Source organism: Anser cygnoides, chromosome 2 (genome assembly GCF_040182565.1).
Source record: "Anser cygnoides isolate HZ-2024a breed goose chromosome 2, Taihu_goose_T2T_genome, whole genome shotgun sequence".
In the NCBI taxonomy this organism is placed as follows: domain Eukaryota; kingdom Metazoa; phylum Chordata; class Aves; order Anseriformes; family Anatidae; genus Anser; species Anser cygnoides.
Window position 1 is genome coordinate 24,312,688 of NC_089874.1, and position 17,817 is coordinate 24,330,504.

General features: G+C 38.0%; 1 protein-coding gene across 1 annotated transcript in view; it reads left to right on the forward strand.

The window, feature by feature from the left end:
- CDK14 (cyclin dependent kinase 14) overlaps window positions 1-17,817 on the forward strand; it is a 328,969-nt gene that overhangs the window by 15,081 nt on the left and 296,071 nt on the right. The gene's annotated exons all lie outside the window — the stretch shown is intronic.

Consider the following 17,817-nt stretch of genomic DNA (forward strand, 5'->3'; position numbering starts at 1 on the left):
TAAGTTTCCCTGTAGTATCCAGATGTTCGTCTTTTTCAGTCTTGAGAAATAGGAGCAAAGTTACTAGCTTTAGAAGCTGTTCACTGCTGTGCAAGCCCAGAAAAAACAGTGACTTACATAGATATATTTTTTTTTCCTGCTGACATGCTCTGTAGGGCTTTTCTTTGTATGTGAACTTCTGAGTCTGATAACACACCATGCAAGATGATGTACTTCCATACATACATGCTTGAGGAATTTTCCTGTTTCTGTTGGAATAAAATGAAATTCTTGTTACTGGTGGATTTTTAATTGTGCAGTATCATGGTCAGTACTATTTTACTTTAATGGGTTCTTTGTCTTCCTTTTCCTTCTCTGGAACTGTTTCACTGGATTTGTGGTCACACTGATCCTGAAACCATACCTGAGGCTGGCTTCATGCTGTTCTTGAACTTGTTTTCTGACTACAGTTTTGAAAATTTAACAGTCTTGGAAAATTTGTTTGAGGTCACTTACTGTTATTAGTTAGGTCAGAGATGCCCTTCAGCTTTGAAATCTGGAAGGCTTTCTGTTATCCTAAGGATGTTGCAAGAAGCAGTGTTGAGACTAGGACGTGTATTTTGGTTCATATTATTTTCTTAAGCTAATACCCTCTCAGCAAAAGCATTTTTCCTCACTGTTTTGTTAGGCAGTTAGAGAGAACAGTTAGAAGAAGAATGTATTGAAGCTGAAGCTGATGTAGTGTTTAGTCAGTATCCCCTTGTTTTTAATCTCCATCTCTTTATTACCATACAGTGATTTTTCTTGACAGAGAAACAAGATTTTTTCACATTATTTTTGATAACTTCTTTTGTCAGAAGACTAGTTCCCTTTCCCCCAACATGGGGCTGGTGTGTTAAACCACTTCTGTATCATTTGGAATTAATAGTTGTCTTCTTGTAACAGTTTCTGGCTTCGTTTTACTTTCATTCACCCCGTACTGTGACCAAAACTGCATTATAGTCCAAAGACAGTGTCGGTAGCTCTTGGTTAAGTCTTAAGGCATATGTATGCTTCTTTGATTTGATTGTATTTTATTTTATTTATTATTTTATTTTTCCCCTCTGTTTTGTGCCTGATTTTGTTTATGGCTTAGTCTCAGCATGTAATTATCAGTATTCACCATTTATCTTTCTTTTTTTTTGTCTTGTTCTTGGACTGGAATGGTTTCCTTGTCCGCGGTGACAGGGCAGTTGCTGAAGTGCTTGCCAGTTGTAGAGGCAGCTGCAGGCAGCATGGGAGTGCAGCCAGAGGTGGGACCACGCGTCCCAAACACAGCAGGCAGGGAGAGCAGGGGAGCACCTGCAGGCTGCCTGCAGCCGTGGGGCAGTAGCAGAAGTGATGGTGGCTTCTCTTTATTGACTTTCCTGCACTGCTTTGCTGATGCCAATTACTGATGCAGTTTTACAGTTACAATAGTAATCTATACTTGCTCAAAAAAAAAAAAAAATGTATAGCTTATCCATACAAAGAATGATGCCACTTTGATTCATCAAATTAATTATCATTCTTAGTTTCTTTAAATATGCAAAATGTCTCATGATTGCAGGTTTGCTCTTTCTGGAGGAAAAAAAAGGTCTCTGTCTATATATATATTTAAAAAGAAATAACCAGTTAGAAACAGGATGTTACAGACTTCTCATGCTGACCTTGGAGATGCACAGAATTCCAGAAACCAGAGAGGAACATCTGGAGAAATACTTGAGAGGCTTTATTTATTTATTTATTTGTGCAGCATGTCTCAGTTAAATGTGATGCATCTGGCCATTGTCAAGTCGTGATAGAAGCTCAGAGAAGATGAAGGGATATGCTCAATTTGCTTGCTCTTTAAAAGGTATACTGTAACACTTCAGACTTTCTCTGTTCAACTCAGTAAGAAAATGATATTTTTGTCTTTGAAACCAAAGTTTGAAGTAAGCAAGCAGTTACAAATTAGACTAAGTACGTGTAATTCTTATATCTCCAGAACAGTTATTTTCGGTGTTGTGGAGAGAATACTTAATCATGCATTATATTTGGACATAAGACAATGTTCAAGCTCATACTTTGAACCCAAAGTGATGATATTTAGCAAAATACTGTATCAAAAGTAAAAATCTAAGTTACTGTTAAGAAAAATGGTTCTCGTATATTTGAACACTCTTGCCAGGGAAGCTCTTTTTCTAAAAGTTGTTTTCTGCATTAATATCAAAAATGTTCTAATTGAGATACTGGTAGGTTTAGTGTAAGCACTGATTATTTCATTCTTCCAGAAGTGTGGTAGAAATCACATGGATTTTTACAGTTGAAATGATGTTTCATTTTGGTGTCACCAGTCAAGTTTCAGGCAGGACACCTATTTGAATCTATGCCTGTAGAACCTGGCAGAGCTCATGAGTATGTTTAATACTCACTGATAAGCTGGTGAGTCCAAGAAGGGATTTCAAGAGGCTGCTAGGGTTCAGTGATGATGTAAGACTTTGGAGCAGATGTTCTGCTGTGAGTGAGTCCTCATTGTGGAAAATTGTGTGAATCCTGTTTATTTTATTGTCAAAGTTTGGAAGAATGCCATGACTATCTTCCTTGCTCAGTTTCTATCTCTTGTGAAAAATGCAGAGAGGAGGCCTCTTGGAGGGGAAGGCAAAAATTTGATTTTTTCTTTTGCCAAAGAACGTAAATGGAATTAGAGTTATTTAGGGGGAAACTATTAATTATACTCAGAGTCTGCTTCTTAGTTTTCTTCAAAACTTAAAATATGGATAGCAAATCAGTGATACAGGCAGGAATTAGATTGAACTTCAATGAGTTGCAACTCCCCTGTTTAACCCCAGGACACCACTTGCACTCATGGTCTATTGGTGTATCAGTAATGCCATGAACCGCTCCTAGGGACAGTTACATTGGCAATAAATCCCGCGGGCATCCATTACAGCCTTTAACTGGGTACAAGATGAAATCCAAATCAGGGAAAAGAGGAGACTCTGTCTCTAAGACCGGTCAACACTGTTTCCTAAAAATGATTACATTGGGTACCAACCAGGTAGAGAGCAGCTTTGCAGAAAAAGCTCTGGGGGTCCTGTTGGACACCAAGTTGAATATGAGCCATCAACGTGCCTTTGCTGTGAAGGTGCCTAATTGTATCCTAGGCTGCATCAGTATGACAGCTGCCAGCAGATCAAGGGAGGTGACCCTTCCCCTTTATTCATCCCTAGTGAGGCCACACTTGGAAGGCTGGGTCCATTTCTGGGCTCTCCAGTACGTGGGCCTGTATGTACCGGAGAGAGTCCAGCAAAGGGACACAAAGATGGTTGAGGGAGTGGAGCATTTCTCCAATAAGGAAAGGACGAGTGAGCTGGAACTGCTTAGCATGGAGAAGAGAAAGCTCAGGGAGGATCTTATCAATGCATATAAATACCTGAAGGAAGGGTACAAAGAAAATGGAGCCAGGCTCTTTTTGGTGGTGCCCAGTGACAGGGCAAGAGACAGTGGGCACAAACTGAAACACAGGGGGTTCTGTCTGAACATCAGGAAACATCTTATTGTGAGGGTGACAGCACTGGCACAAGTTGCCCAGAGATGTCTTGGAGTCTCTATCCTTGGAGCAGAAGGAGATTGGAAGGCACTCCAGAGGTCCCTTCCAACCCCAACCGTTCTGTGATTCATGCACTTTATTGCAGGCTTCTTTTTGCAGTCTGTTTGAAGCTTTTTGCATCACTTGTGTCAAAAACAATTGACTTTTAGTTATGTTGTATATAAACACTAATGATATTTTAAATGTTTTTGTGAGGAGAGGTGATCTGCTTCAAATGTAATTCCATACAGTGCACTGCAAGTTTTTGTGGTTCAAGTTCTATAAAGAATGTCAGAGGTACTGTTTCAAAGCTCTTGTTTATGAAAGCTTAAAAGAAATCCAGATGTGAAGATTCTGTAAAAGCATTTGTAGTGAAAAGCTTTTCTTTAGAAGCTCATTCCTATCCATCGCTCGTCTGCCTAAGACACCTCTGGAAAAATCCCGTTTCTTTCCCTCCCCAAGCCTCTAACACTTGATACTCTCGAGTAAACAACACAGAGCTTTGTCAAATGAGGGGAATTCTACACCATGTCTTGATTTTTCTCTTTTTAAAGGACACTTTTAAAACTGGGGGAGGGACAGTGCTAAAGGAAAGCAAACAACTTTCTTTATGTCTTGATCAGTAGTGGTTTTAGGCAGTGTGGAGGAGAGGGGAGATACTGATGTTAGTATATAGTTTATCCTCTGTAAACCTAAGGGAAGGGGGAATATCCCATTACGTATATTACTTACTGCACGTGTTTGTTTTCCTTAGTTTTCTAATTTAGTTGCTCTTCAGACATGTTTCATCCTCTTCACAAATGCACATAGTGTGGAGTTATAAGAAATGAGTCTGGGCTGGTTGAAACCTCTAAATTCTTGATCTAAAATGTGGTCATTACGTGCTTCCTGTGGTGAATGTCTCTGTTCATAGGCTTAATCCTGAAATGTTTCTGGTGTCGGAACTGGCATTAGTATTAAGAAATATCATATGGAAAAAAGAGTCATGGAACCAGAATGTGACCAGAATTTCTCATTTTCCTCTTATTGGCTGTCAGAAGGACCCCTGGTTGTCATTCTTGGTTTTAATGCTTGAAGGCCTTACCCCTGATTTATAGGAAGGAGTCTGAGAGCTGGTGATGATAATGGGGTTGTATTCCTAATGGGAAGGGTAATGTTGTACCTATAACTTTGTTGTAGTTGTTTATGCATAAAGCTGCCATCAACAAAACACAGCTGAATGACTTGTATTTTTGAATGCATGGCATACCTGTATTTCAGTTTTCTGTCTGAGATGGGCACGTGATCACGCACGTAACTTAAGGCGTAAACTGCTTCATATTAACTTTCTTTCATTTGTCTGGAATTGCCTCTTTACATGCTCTTATTGTGGAGTACCTGCCATTCTGTAATAGCAGGACAGCTTACATCCTGCTAACTTGTTCATGAAGCTCTGTCTTGATCAGCAAACTTCTTCAACAGAAGAGTTCAAAAGATTGTGCTCATTATGCTAAAAAAATAAAATAAAAATGGCACCCCTAGGCTCCTGCATGATCAAACTTGGGGACATTTTAAAACCGGGCCATGATTAATTGTACAGTAAAACAGAATTATTAATTTATGTTTTTAAGAGAATGGACTAAATTATGTTCACCCTCTCTGTACAGTTTTGGAAAAGAGAAATATGCATTAATAAACAACATGACTGTAATTAATTAATGATTCCCTGGAGATGGTTTGCTCCCAGAGTAGCTAATTACTGTGTAAAATACTAAAAAATTAATCCCAAAGCACATCATGAAAAATCAGCCATGGGTTAGTGAATTGTGGTGATTGAAACAGATTGTGTTCTGTCTTAATGGCTAAAGTTAACAACTGAGACAAATGATAAAATGCAAAACAAAACTCCAGTGTTTAGGTGCATTTTGGCATTTCTAATTAATGAGCTTTTAGCTGTGCCACTAAAAATAGCATAAAGATCTTAGTAGAATTAGTGTGAGCTATAAGCCTATCTCTCTTTTTATTACTTGTGGAAGATCTAGACAGGTCCTAAACGTTAGAGTCCTCAACTTCATCATTCCCTACTTCTTTGTTATCTGTCCTCAATATTCTGCTGGGTTTGTTAGTTTTCTCCTATTTCGGATAGAATTCAAGTGTGCTTTTTTTTTTTTAATTGTTCACAAAAATAAATTTCAGAAGCTTACTACCCTATTAACATAGATGACGACATAAATTTAGGCACCTTTTAATGAGCAGTTCATTGTGTGTTTCTCAGTTGGCAACTGAGGTAGATTTTGCAACTGGCTTCCTAAATTCTTAGTAAATTTTTGCGAAGAATGAAATTCAGTCTGCTTTGTGCCTCAAGAGCTTCAGTGATTTCCAGGGAACTACATGAATATATCAAAAACTTGAACAGGTGTAAAATCAAGGCCTTGATTTGTAAAATGGTACTTAGTAAGAAAAACAGGCACAAGGTAGTAATTTTTTTTTGTTGAAAACAATGGTTATTGCTCAGATAAATGTTAGCAGCATTGATTGATTGCTGACAAGAGGTGTAGAAGTGATTAACATGACAATGTACAAATCATGCCATAAATATTTTTGTCCCTTGCAACTGCAGCAGGCATATAAACTCAACTTTCAGGTATTTTGTAATGTGCTTTTTGAAGGAAAAGCTTTCTTTTTCATTTGGAGAGAAAATTAAAATTATTTCATACTTAAGTTTTCCTTGTGAAGTCTCTATAATTCTACTTCAGCCTAGCTGATGCATCTTTTGTACAGTTTAAGTGAAGCTTTGATGCATTCGTAGGTATCTCCCCTTCTTCCTTTCCTTCCTCACTCCTAAATCTTATTATGTGGCTTTACTATGAAAATGAACTGTTCCCCAGGCTTCTTGTCAGAAAATGAGTTTTCTCACTCTGCAGTCTGTTTATAAGTCTATATATGTTACATACATATATCACTCTCTCTCTCTGTAGACTAATAAATAAACTGCAGTGAGAAATGTATAATAAACTATATACATTATATAATTTATATTTCGTATGTTATATATAACATATTATAAAATAAAGAGTTATAAATAAGTATGTTTAAGAGGTAACTAAGGATATCAGAAATATTTATAGTGTGACTTTCAGTCTTTATAGGTAATGATTTAGAAACACTGTTCTCAAATATAAGTGAAAATTGGTCATTGGTTCTAAGCCTATTCAAACTATTTTTTTTTTTTCTGGGGATGAATGCATGTACAAAATAAATTAATTGCTGTCTGTAAAATGATGTATTCAAACTACAGATTTCCATGTTTGGCAGGTTGGGTCTTGACTTGGGCATTTCATCCTGCCTTTATCTGTTATACATATTCTGTATAAACTTTACCATCTGCATGCTTGATGTAAATCGCTTCCCTCATGTTGACTGGAAGGATTTGGGAGGGGAAGCTAGCAGTTACATTGCTAGTATATTCTCAGCTTTTATAGATAAGAGGCATGCTGCCCAGCTCCTTCTCTGTTTCCACCTTGATGCTCTGAAGGAGTTGGGGAGGTGACAGCAGAGGGAGTTATATGTGGTGTTCCTTTGCATACCTATAGAGAAGGGGTCACCATTTTATTTGCTCTCGCTGTCTAAGGTACTTTGTTGAGGTGCCTTTGAGAGTTTCTTGGAAAGGCTTGGCTGGAGCTGGAGAAAGTAAGAACAGTTATGGGGATATGGAACAGCTGTGTTGTAAGGAGAAACTGAGTAGATTGGGATCATTAAGTCTGGAAAAGACCACCAAGGCTGAATATGACAGATAGGCAAAATTATGAATGATGTAGATGAGGTGATTAAAAATGAATTGAAAAGACGAAAGTTTTCTGTGGAGAGCTTAATTGAATTGATCTCATCACCTCGTGTTGCTGTTCCTGACTTCCCACAGTAAAGGTGCTCCAGGGCCTGTTCTGGAGGTAAAAGCCTTTGCAGGGCTCTTGGTGTGTGTGGGATTTTTCCCAAGATTTGAGAGAGCAAAGCATGTCTGGGCAGCCAAGCAGATGTTGGAGGAGGGGACAAATGAAAACCATCTGGAGGTGACTCTCACTGGAAGGGTATGTGCTCCCTCAACAGAAACCACAGAGCTTATCTATTGAGTGTCAGAGAAAGCAGACTGGGCAGAGCAGTTTGATCCGGTATTGGCTTTCTTACCTTTGGTTTTTACTGCACAGAGCTAGGGATGTTTTGAAAATCGCAATGGTCTGGTGTGTTCTTGGGGCTAATATTGTTAAACAATACTACTACTTCTGGCAAAACTCCAGGCGTAGTCATAGCTTTGCATCGGTTAATCTTTTGCAGTTCATGATTTATCTTTATCAGATGCCTGGCATAAGTGAAGAGAACTTTTTTCTTTTTTTTTTTTTCCCCTGAAATGAGTTGTCTCCTAGAAGTCTACCTAATCTGTAGAGCTGCTGGCAAATCTGATGCAGTATAACCTGGAGCCAAGAAAGAAGAATGAAGAGAAGAACAGTGAAGAAAAGTGGGAGCATAATGAAGGCATCTGCATGTTTTCAAGGGAGAGGAAGATGTCTTATCACTTAAATAAGATTCAAAATGTGACTTTATTCTCCCCAAGTTTTGTGAACTTCACAGGAAACACTACTTAACATAATAAAATGTTTACCATTAGACTTTTCTCTGCTTTCTTAATAATTCTTAAAACTTCAAAATAAGTTATATCTAAACTGTTTTCCTCCAGCTCCTGTTAACATCTAGTGGTTTATTTCCATTCCTGGTAGGTATAGTTTTACCGTATGGCTTGTATTCCTGTGCATTATTTTCAAAGGGGACCACAGGGACTTGCTTTAATTTGTTTGTATTCTGTTTCCTTCAAGCTTGGATATCTCTGTAGGCATTTTTCTTGTGTGCATATATACATGCATATGTCTTTTTTTTTTTTTTTTTTTTTTGCTTAACATCAGATTAAGAGTTGTGAGTAAAGATTCCTTTGTGGTATGAGCATATAACCTAACTCTTTGAGCTGGGAAATAAACACTTTATCTGTCCTTCAAAGTACTGAGCTTTCTGATGCTTTTTTTGTTCATAATGGGACCAAAACCCTCATTTCTCCTTTTTTCAAAGAAGATTCAGCCCACTGTAGAAAAGCTGATCATGGTTCAGCCTGCATATCTTACAGCCCAGCTGAGTTTGGTGATCAGCAAACAATTTTCTGTCTTGGGAGGCAGATCTATCTCTGATTTTGGTCCTGAAAAATCTTTTCTATAAGACAGCTTATCTGAAACAATTTTTTTAGGGGGGAGCTGTTTTTTTCTTTTTTATTTTCTTTTTTTTTCCTTTTTTTTGAGGACCAGCCTAGTTTTCTGTAATGTTCAGTTTCTTTGAGAATTAACTGTGCTTCATATTTAACAAAGATCATATATAAGTTTTGACCTCTTTCTTACAGTCATGCTTGTCATCTGTATTTCAAAATTGTTTATCTTATGTTCAAGTATCTTGCTTGTAGCTCTTATAGTAATACATTACAGATTGTTGTATATGTCAAACAATTTAGTTTTTGTACTATATATGACTACTTTTGTGGAGTCACTTTCATTTCCCATTCTCTTCATGTTGGTGCTTACGCTTCAGAGTACTACTTGTCTCAAATTAGCGTTTTTTTTTTTTCTTAAAGGAACTATTAGTTCTTTATTTTTGCTCTGTCGTGTTGGAGTTTTTGCAGTGTTGGTGCTGTTTGCACGGTTGTTGTTAGGGGTCTGTTAGCTGTGCCATTACTATTCAGGATTTGCATGAGCTCATAAGTAAGCAATAAAATAGCTTTGTATAGGAAAGTGGCATACAAAAATTTAGACTGAAAGACAATCAGACAATTTATGCTGGAAGGGACCTCAGAAGAGGTGAGAGAGAAGGTCTTGATGCTGTGCAAGCAGTGCTAAAACACTGGTGTATTATCAACACTTGGTCACAGATAAGAAAAAGATAAACTCTATCTCAGCCAGACCCAGTGCACCTTAGATTGTTTTCCAGATGACACTGTGACAAACAGCAACACGTACAGCAGTGCTTACATGCTTTGGAAGGGCATTAACCCAGGTGACACAGGACTCTAAGGCTGGAGCTCCTGCTCTAAGGTCACTGCTTTAAACATGATTTCCCGGAAAGAGTTGGCTAACAGGTTTTATGAAGGAAACTTTTGTTTTGTCTGTTAAATTTAAATGAGTCATGATACCACATGGTGCTAACTGACTGGTGACACCTGAGAACCTCTGCTAATAACTGCTTTACTTAATATCTTTTATATTAAATTTAAAAGGAAAAGTATGTTACATTAATAATTTCATGGCGGATGTGCATATGCATTTTTATAAAGTGATCACACTACTTCTATAGTGAGTGTCGCGGTGTGCCTTGAAGCTGTTGGACATTCTCTTTGTCCACCTTTCTCTGTTGGCATGAGTGCTATGTGGTGACTTACTCTAAAGATTTGGGGGGTTCCTTGCTGGAAGGGGCAGGCCTGGAGTTCTGGACAAAAGGTCTCAGACCTCTGAGAAAGTGAGGAAACAGCATTCTAGTTCCCTTTCATTTGTCTAGCAAAGCCACATTGTCAAGGACGTCTGTAGTTGTTTACAGATCAAAAGAGAAACAGTTGACCCATTCATGCCTTTTAGCATAATGGTATCTCGTATCTCTACTCTCGTATCTCCCTGTTTTCCCAGTAGATTTTAATGTGCTGAATGGCTTGTATTCAGGAGAAAATAATTAGGGAACATCAGGTCTTACACACAGTTATTGATAAAGAGACTGTGGTAAAGGGAAAAACGAAAATATACTCTGACAAATGTCTGTCAAAGACGTAGAAGAAAGGAAGAAGGGTGACTGGAAGTGAGTATACGTCGTCTTTTATCAGTGCAAATGTTGGGGTGTGGGGGATGGAGGGAGAACTCCATCCATTTTTAACTGGAATGGAAAAGTCATTGTTGCTGGTATCTAAGGAGGTGCTCTCCTCAGCTGGGCAGGCTTTTGATACTGTCATTTTCCCAGGCATGGGAATGAGAATTTGCAACCAAGAATGTGGCTGCTACGTTTTCTTGTTTAAAGTCAGAGAGGCCTATTAAGGGGTGGCTAGAATTGGAGAATATTCATAGTTCTCTGGATGAACTTCTTCTGGCTATACAGTTTAAATAGAAAGTATTTCCAGAGTGCGTTCTTCATTTGCGTTATTCCTGTTCATGTGGTAAGTAAAGATTACTGCCTCCACTTCTGGTAATGAACTGAAATACAGGAAGATGGAATAACTTAAACTGAAAATCCATAGCTGAGGATTGAACTTAGATTTGGTATAGTCTACTGAGATATCATCTGTTTCTTTAAATAAGTCTTGCAGATAGAGTGAACCAGAGTTTTATTACCCCTTAGGTAAAAACGGGAAAAACAGAGGCTTTTAGGAATGGTTCTGTGCATGTGCACAAGTGCACTGAAGAAAAAAAAAATCTTGAAGAGTGATTAAGCACACTTCAGAAATGTCACATGTTCAAGGAATGGAGATTCTGACATGAAGCTCTAAATGTGGTATAATCGCATCAGCACTCATACTGCTAGGATGAATGACTCCTTGAATTGTTTTAACTTTGTCTGGGAGTCTTGTCATTTGATATCTCCAGCAGACAAGAGACAAATTTCTATTCAGTGCATTAGAAAGAAGAGCAGGAATTCATGCTTTATATAGCATCTTAGCTCACATGCATTTTAACATTTACTATCAAAATAACAGTGAGAGAAAAAACAACTCCTATTAATTAATGAGAAAGAAACATTGACTGTATTTGACCAACCTTTGCCCAGAAGGGAATTTAAACAAATTTTAAAACATGCACCAATAATCAGAAATCCATGTGCTATATACGCAGGTGAACCATTGTAGCAATTGCACGTGATACTTAAAAGGGAATGAGTGCGAGTGAGAGACTGCACATCCTAAATCTTCATCTGCAGTGCTTATTTTCCTAGATTTGTTGACATCTTTGTTCAGTAATTTATTTGGTACTGCACAGAATGAGTTCACGTCAGGGGTACATAAGGATACTGAGGGAAGAAAAGACATCTTGGCTTGTAGAAATTAAATTGGAAAGAAAGTGGAGCTTTCTAATAGGGCAGTAAAGGCTGACTTGCCTTTGACAATCAAAATAAAAGTTGAGAAAGGCTCATATGTTAGTGATTTCCAGGTTCCCAAGAAGGGCAGTTTCAGTGTCCAATCACATAGAAAAAGTTCTTCCTAGACAAATTATTTGAAAAGTTTATCAGTTTTCAAAATGTGATGGAAGGGAGTTAAATAACTTATTACAGGTAAGTCAGTGTATAAATACAGGCTGTAAATGACACCAGTTTAATCATCAATGCTGTCTGTTTTCTTTAGCAGATAAATAGGGTAATTTTGTCAAGATAACTAACGAGTGCTTTAATTAACATTTTTGGTGAGATTCATGCCACAGAGAGTAACGATGTATCACTTCACCATTCTGATTTCCTGCCAGTTGTGGCCCTGAGAGCTTGTCTCTGGTAGAGTTACTGAGGGAAGGCAGTGAATTTGGATTTCTGAACTCTTTCTAGCTGGAAGTGCTTCATGCAGAAGGGTATAATTTTCTGTTTTACTCCCACGACTAGCTTCTGTATGTGGAAAACAAGAAATGTGTAGGAAAAGAACTAAACTGTTTATAAAAGGGGGATTTTTAAAGCGGTACTTAAAATTCCTCTTGAAATACTTCACCATTTCTTTTCACTTATGTTTCAGGTAGTAGTCTTACAGGAAAGCATCACTGGCTTAATGTTTTTGTAAATCTGTTATGAATTTTTTTTTCTGGTTTTGTGTTGAGGTTGTTGCTGTCTTTTCAAGCTCTCATCGTTCAGCAAAATGCATGACTTATTTTGTCCAGCAGTTCCCATGCAGTAATGTCTTTCTGGTTTTGATTTTGTTTTGTTCCTCAGTCAAAGGACAAAAGTAATTCCATACTTTTGCCGTGCTTTAAAAATACAAGATGAAAGCAAAACTTGCTAAGGTACTGTGGAGCATATACCAATAAAATGGATGTATATTCTGCTTGTTCTTGCTCTCTCTTCCCCTTTAAGCACAAATACCTATTTTATTAAAATTAGGAAGGCAGATTGGAGCACTTCTCCATCACGGGAAGGTATGCAGAATATGGTGGGTATACATGTTTGAGGACTGGGGTAGAAGCTTGCTGAGTGGACATGAGAGTCCAAAGGTGTTTGTTTCTTTTTCTTCCTTCCCTGGGTCGTCTTCTGGGGAGCATTAGCCATTTGAAGACAGCTATACATGCTCAGGAAGTAAACATTTGCCTAAGTAGTTCTGCAAACCGTACAAATAAACTAGACTCTGTAGAAGGACGTCAGACAAGATTTACGACTGGGGGTACTTACTGTCACTTCCTTCAGATTTGTAGCACTAGCATGATCCCTCTAGGATGTATGAGTGCGTCATTTCTCTAAGAGTGTGTGTGTGTAGACTGTTTTGTGGTACTAAGCAATAGCACATGGGAAAGAGGAAGAGCAAGACACTACAGTTTATTTCTCCCATCAGTGAGCAATGCTTTAAGGCATTAGGCAGATTATCTTGTAGATGTGCTCAGCACATTGGGGAACAAATAGGAAAAAGGCTTCTTTTCAGCACAGAAGGCAGAGAGGAGAGGGAAAGGGGTAATTAGAAAAGGCGGCTGGCCTGGTGGCATTGCCAGAGTGAAGGATCAGTGGAGAATGAGGAGGAACATGTAGAAAGACTTGGAAGCTGAGGCACTAGTTGGGAATGTGTAGGGAGGCTTTTAATAGTGCATCTGTGTGGGTTTTTTCTTTCTGAATATCATACATAGAGATGTCCATGAGGAAAAATATCCCCTAACCTTTTGTAGTTTACATGTGAACTGAGGCAGCTGGTGGGAGGGATGCCAGAGGTTGCAGCTTTGCTGTTTAAAACAATTTCCTCTGAAGTGTTGCAAGAAATGAGCATAATGGAGCTGGTAGTGCTTTATGGCAAGAAGTCACCCTGGAAAAGGTGATCTGATTCTGTTGTGAGCCTTGTAAAAATCATTGATACATCAAATCAGTGCTGCCTTTGGAGCCTAAGGAAAACTATTGAGGATATGTCATTAAAGGAGATGGAACCAAACAGATATGGGTAAGATTCTACATTTTGTTGCATTTTCTTCTGGTGCAGGGAAAATGGTGCTGAGGTGTATTAAAACAGCGTGCATTGGTGGAAGCAGAGGTGAACCTGATCAGTGACCCTCGACAAATGGCCCTGTGCTGGATCTGCATCAACCCATAGCACCTGCGGGGCTGCAGCTAGGAAATGTATGGGTTTGATTGATTAACTAATAAAGCAGTGTCAGCAGCTGGGTATTAAGCACCTGATAGGAAAGTGTTACAAATGTACACAGCTGCAAACCAGTGCCCAATCTAAGCAGAGTAGATATGAATGGGACATACTCCAAATGAGATTAAGGGAAGCATCCCTTTTTCTAATAACTGGCCAGATGAGTCATATGCAGAGGTATTTGGTACAGTTTCGGTTAGAGCTGCAAAATTTAAGTCCCTCTAAGGTAACTGTTTTGGGGAATCTAAACGTCAGTGTGGAAATGTATCCCAGGCCACGTGTGTGTGTGCGCCTCTGCAGCCTAAAAGTAATGCAATGCCAGCTATGCAATGTCAGTTGATGCCACAGCTTCATAAGCATTCAACTACCTATAAGTCCAGACAATTCTTTGTTCTTATATTTATATTTCATTGCCACAGTATTCATACAGTGTTAGAAGGCACTGTCTCCCGTTGACAAGTCAGTAATAACAAGCAGCTAAATAAAGGACTTCGGTGGCTGAAGAGCCAGAGCCTTCCAAACAGAAGCCCTGCCTTTGAACCTGGACAACAAATGCCTTGTATATGCCAAATATATGCTGTTTGTGCTTTTCTTCTCAGATGTGGTAACTCAAAATTTCATCATGTGAAGGATTGTATTTATTTTACTCATGTTACTAATCTGTGTAATTTAACAGCAAGTAGGGACATAAACTTCACTAAGATTCAGATGATAAAAAACATTTTTGGCTGAGGTCCTGCCTTTCATTCTAACCATATTGAAAGTAAGAAGTGGCAGCAGGAAACACAGGAGTGCATTTGGCTGGGATTACAAGAGCTGCTATTTTTTTGTTGATTATTGCATTATAACCTAAGGTGGTGGTGCAAGCGTGAGACATGGTTTACATTTCTGCAATTTGTATCCTTTGGTGCTTGTCTGATGTGTATTTAGTTGGATTTCTTTTTGTTTGTTCATTTGTACTGGAACCTAGGATAAAAACTAGGCCTTAAAATAGCCGTGTGCCTTTTACCTGGGGCTGCCGGTACCACATCCTGCCAAGGCTGCAGTAGGTGAGTGTCCCATCTGTGACAGGCAGGGCAGCAAAGAAGCCAGCTGTGTTTTTCAAGTCTTCAGACAAATGAGAAAACTCTTGGTTTTTATGTATCCTCACAGGCTTTCTTTTGGTGCCATGTGCAATCCATTCAGGGGATTCCCCCAAAATGTGGTGTATGGATTTCTCAATACTCATTTGATTTTTTTGGTAATTTTATACTTATTAAAATACCTTTAATCTGAAATGTTTGTTTGAATGGATCTATAGAGCTTCCTCCCAGCTGCTTGTATCAAGTGATTAGGGAAGAGGATTGAAAAAAACCAATAGCACTGTCAATTTCAACACAGAGGTGTTTTTAAGCTGACTCTTTATAATTTTGGGCAAATAATTTGGTTGCCTTAGAGAAACATTTCTTCTTGCAAAAGTCATCCAATAGTGAGGTGGAAGATCAAAATGTATTTACAGCCGATAAATATTGATATTGATTATTCTTAGATGGGATGGATCAGATTTTTTTTATGGTGATGTTAAATTTGAGGATATGATTTCTTATCAAAAGTTGCAATTAAAATTTGTCTCATTTTTTAATTATCTCAGACATTTCTGCCAGATTTGTGCCTAGCAGATATAATAGGTATGTCTTTGGTTTTTATTCTTCAGTGTGTTATATGTTTGTGGCTATTTAGATAGCAAATCTAAAATCTCACTAGGTGAGAATAAATATATATATATATATATATGCACACAGTAAAGCTTATTATGGAATAGTCGCAATATGCGTGAATACCTAAGCTACCACCACTGACACAGAAAGTTAAATAAATAAATGCCATGCATTAGTATAGAAGCCAGGTTGTCATCGTTTAAGAGGTAGTTATAGAAATGTGCAGCCTTCCATGTTCTGCTCAAATGAATTCATTAATTTTGGGGAGCACACTGTACAGCCTCTGAGAAGAAGTTTTGAGTAAATGATTCTGTTGCGTATTCTTAAAAAGAGAAAGTGGGTTTTTGCAATGATAAGAATAAAGAAGGAATACACATTCTTAATTTGAAGTTGGTAATTTTGAGAATATAGGGAAGGCAAAGGTTACAAGTGCAAAGGAGGCCTAAGCTGTAGCTTATTTAAAAGGTGTACTCAGAGCAAAGCAGTAAATAATATATTAAAAATGTGTTTTGTATGGCATAATGAAATGCTTTATTTTTTTCAATAGGGAAGAGGGTGTACAAGAATGCAAGTAAAAGGAGTGGAAGTAGATATGAAAATTAGGATGCTTTAATTGGCTTTATGTTTAAAAGTAGAGGAAACTACTTTATCAGCAGGAAAGTAATAAATGGTGAAAGAATGAAGCAGCCTGGAAAACTTCTGATGTAAGGGCATTTTGTGGAAATATTGTTTATGCAGTGAATAGGTTCCTGTTTGTGTAAGTTCAGGCTCTTGTTGTTTGCTTAATTGTGTGCCCCCTAGTACTTGTTCTGAAATCAGACTTTAAAATAACTACAATAGCATAGATCAACAACAACAGTACCCCAGGGCAAAACTCACTGCAAGCTATGAAGAATGTGAAACCTGAGAGCTGTGAGCTTGGGTCACTGCCATTCGAAGAAAAAAACCAACAGTCATGCCTGAAAGCTTTGGACACAGTTTCTTGGAGGTGCAGAATTTCTTGACCATGGGTTTGTCAGTCTTGCAGGGAGTCCTTAGGAGGAGTCATTCAGGTCTGGCTTTGACATCTAGTGTCAAACTGCCTGAACACATCTGTACCACGTTTGGGTAATGGGTTATGAGAGCGTGAAATGTATTAACTACCAGCACACATCTAATGCCACAGTTAGATAATACCGAAACCCCTCTAGTCTTCATACCTCTGTATTTTTTTTCTTTCCTATGCTGATAGATGAGGCTGAAACATATCAGATTAGTATGTCTAAAGGTTATCGTGTGTCATGCATTCTTTGAGGAAATTATTTCGCCAAACCAGTTTACAATTTCTAGCCCTAGAAGACAGATTTTTAGCTGTTGCATCCAATGTCAGTAACTGTGATATTTTTTTTCCCTTGTGCAAGAGTGTTTGATGTGTTTGCTGCTTTACTGCAGCATCTTTTCTAGTATACAAATCCCTTTAAAAATAACTGTGTAAGAGAGGAGAAGAAATAGTTCCCTTTCCTGGGAGTAACTTTTTGGGAGGGACATATACATTTAAAAAATATATCAAGTCTACAATTTAATGAATTAGTATGTGTAAAAAAACATTAGTATAGAAGACATACGATGGTGTCTGTATTTGTTATCAGTAAAGGTTAATCAAATGAATTGGGATGGTATTTGATGTAAACCAGCTATTGTGAGGAGTTGGTGATTTGTCATTCAATGCATTATTGTAGGGTGGTAAAATAGATCTTGCAGTAGACATTTTTTCTTTACTATGAAATTATTTTTCTTGTTGACATAATAGAGCCCTGAAACTAGGTGTCATACGCGTATTTGGCTGACTAAGTTAAATGTGAGTTAAAGCTTACACTGTGAATGAAAAAGCTGGAAAACTTAGTTGTGTCCGGTGCACATTGATTTAATTTGTTGAGTATGTCCTTTTGACGTATGAAAGTCTGATATGCAGTTGGGTATATTGTACTGCGGGAACTATTTTTAAAACCAAAAGAATAAGCAATGGGAATGTCTTGTTGAAAATGAATTCTTTAGTTAGAACTTTATAAAGTAGTTGCAGTCTCTGGGGCAGTTCTTTCTTTGTGCTTATATCCCCTTGGATTTAAAATGTTGTCATGGCAGTAATTTGTGGGCAAAAGGGCTATTTTGTTTCTGTATTTTTTTTGTACGTTGTGTTCTTGAGCGTGCAAGTTTCCATCCAA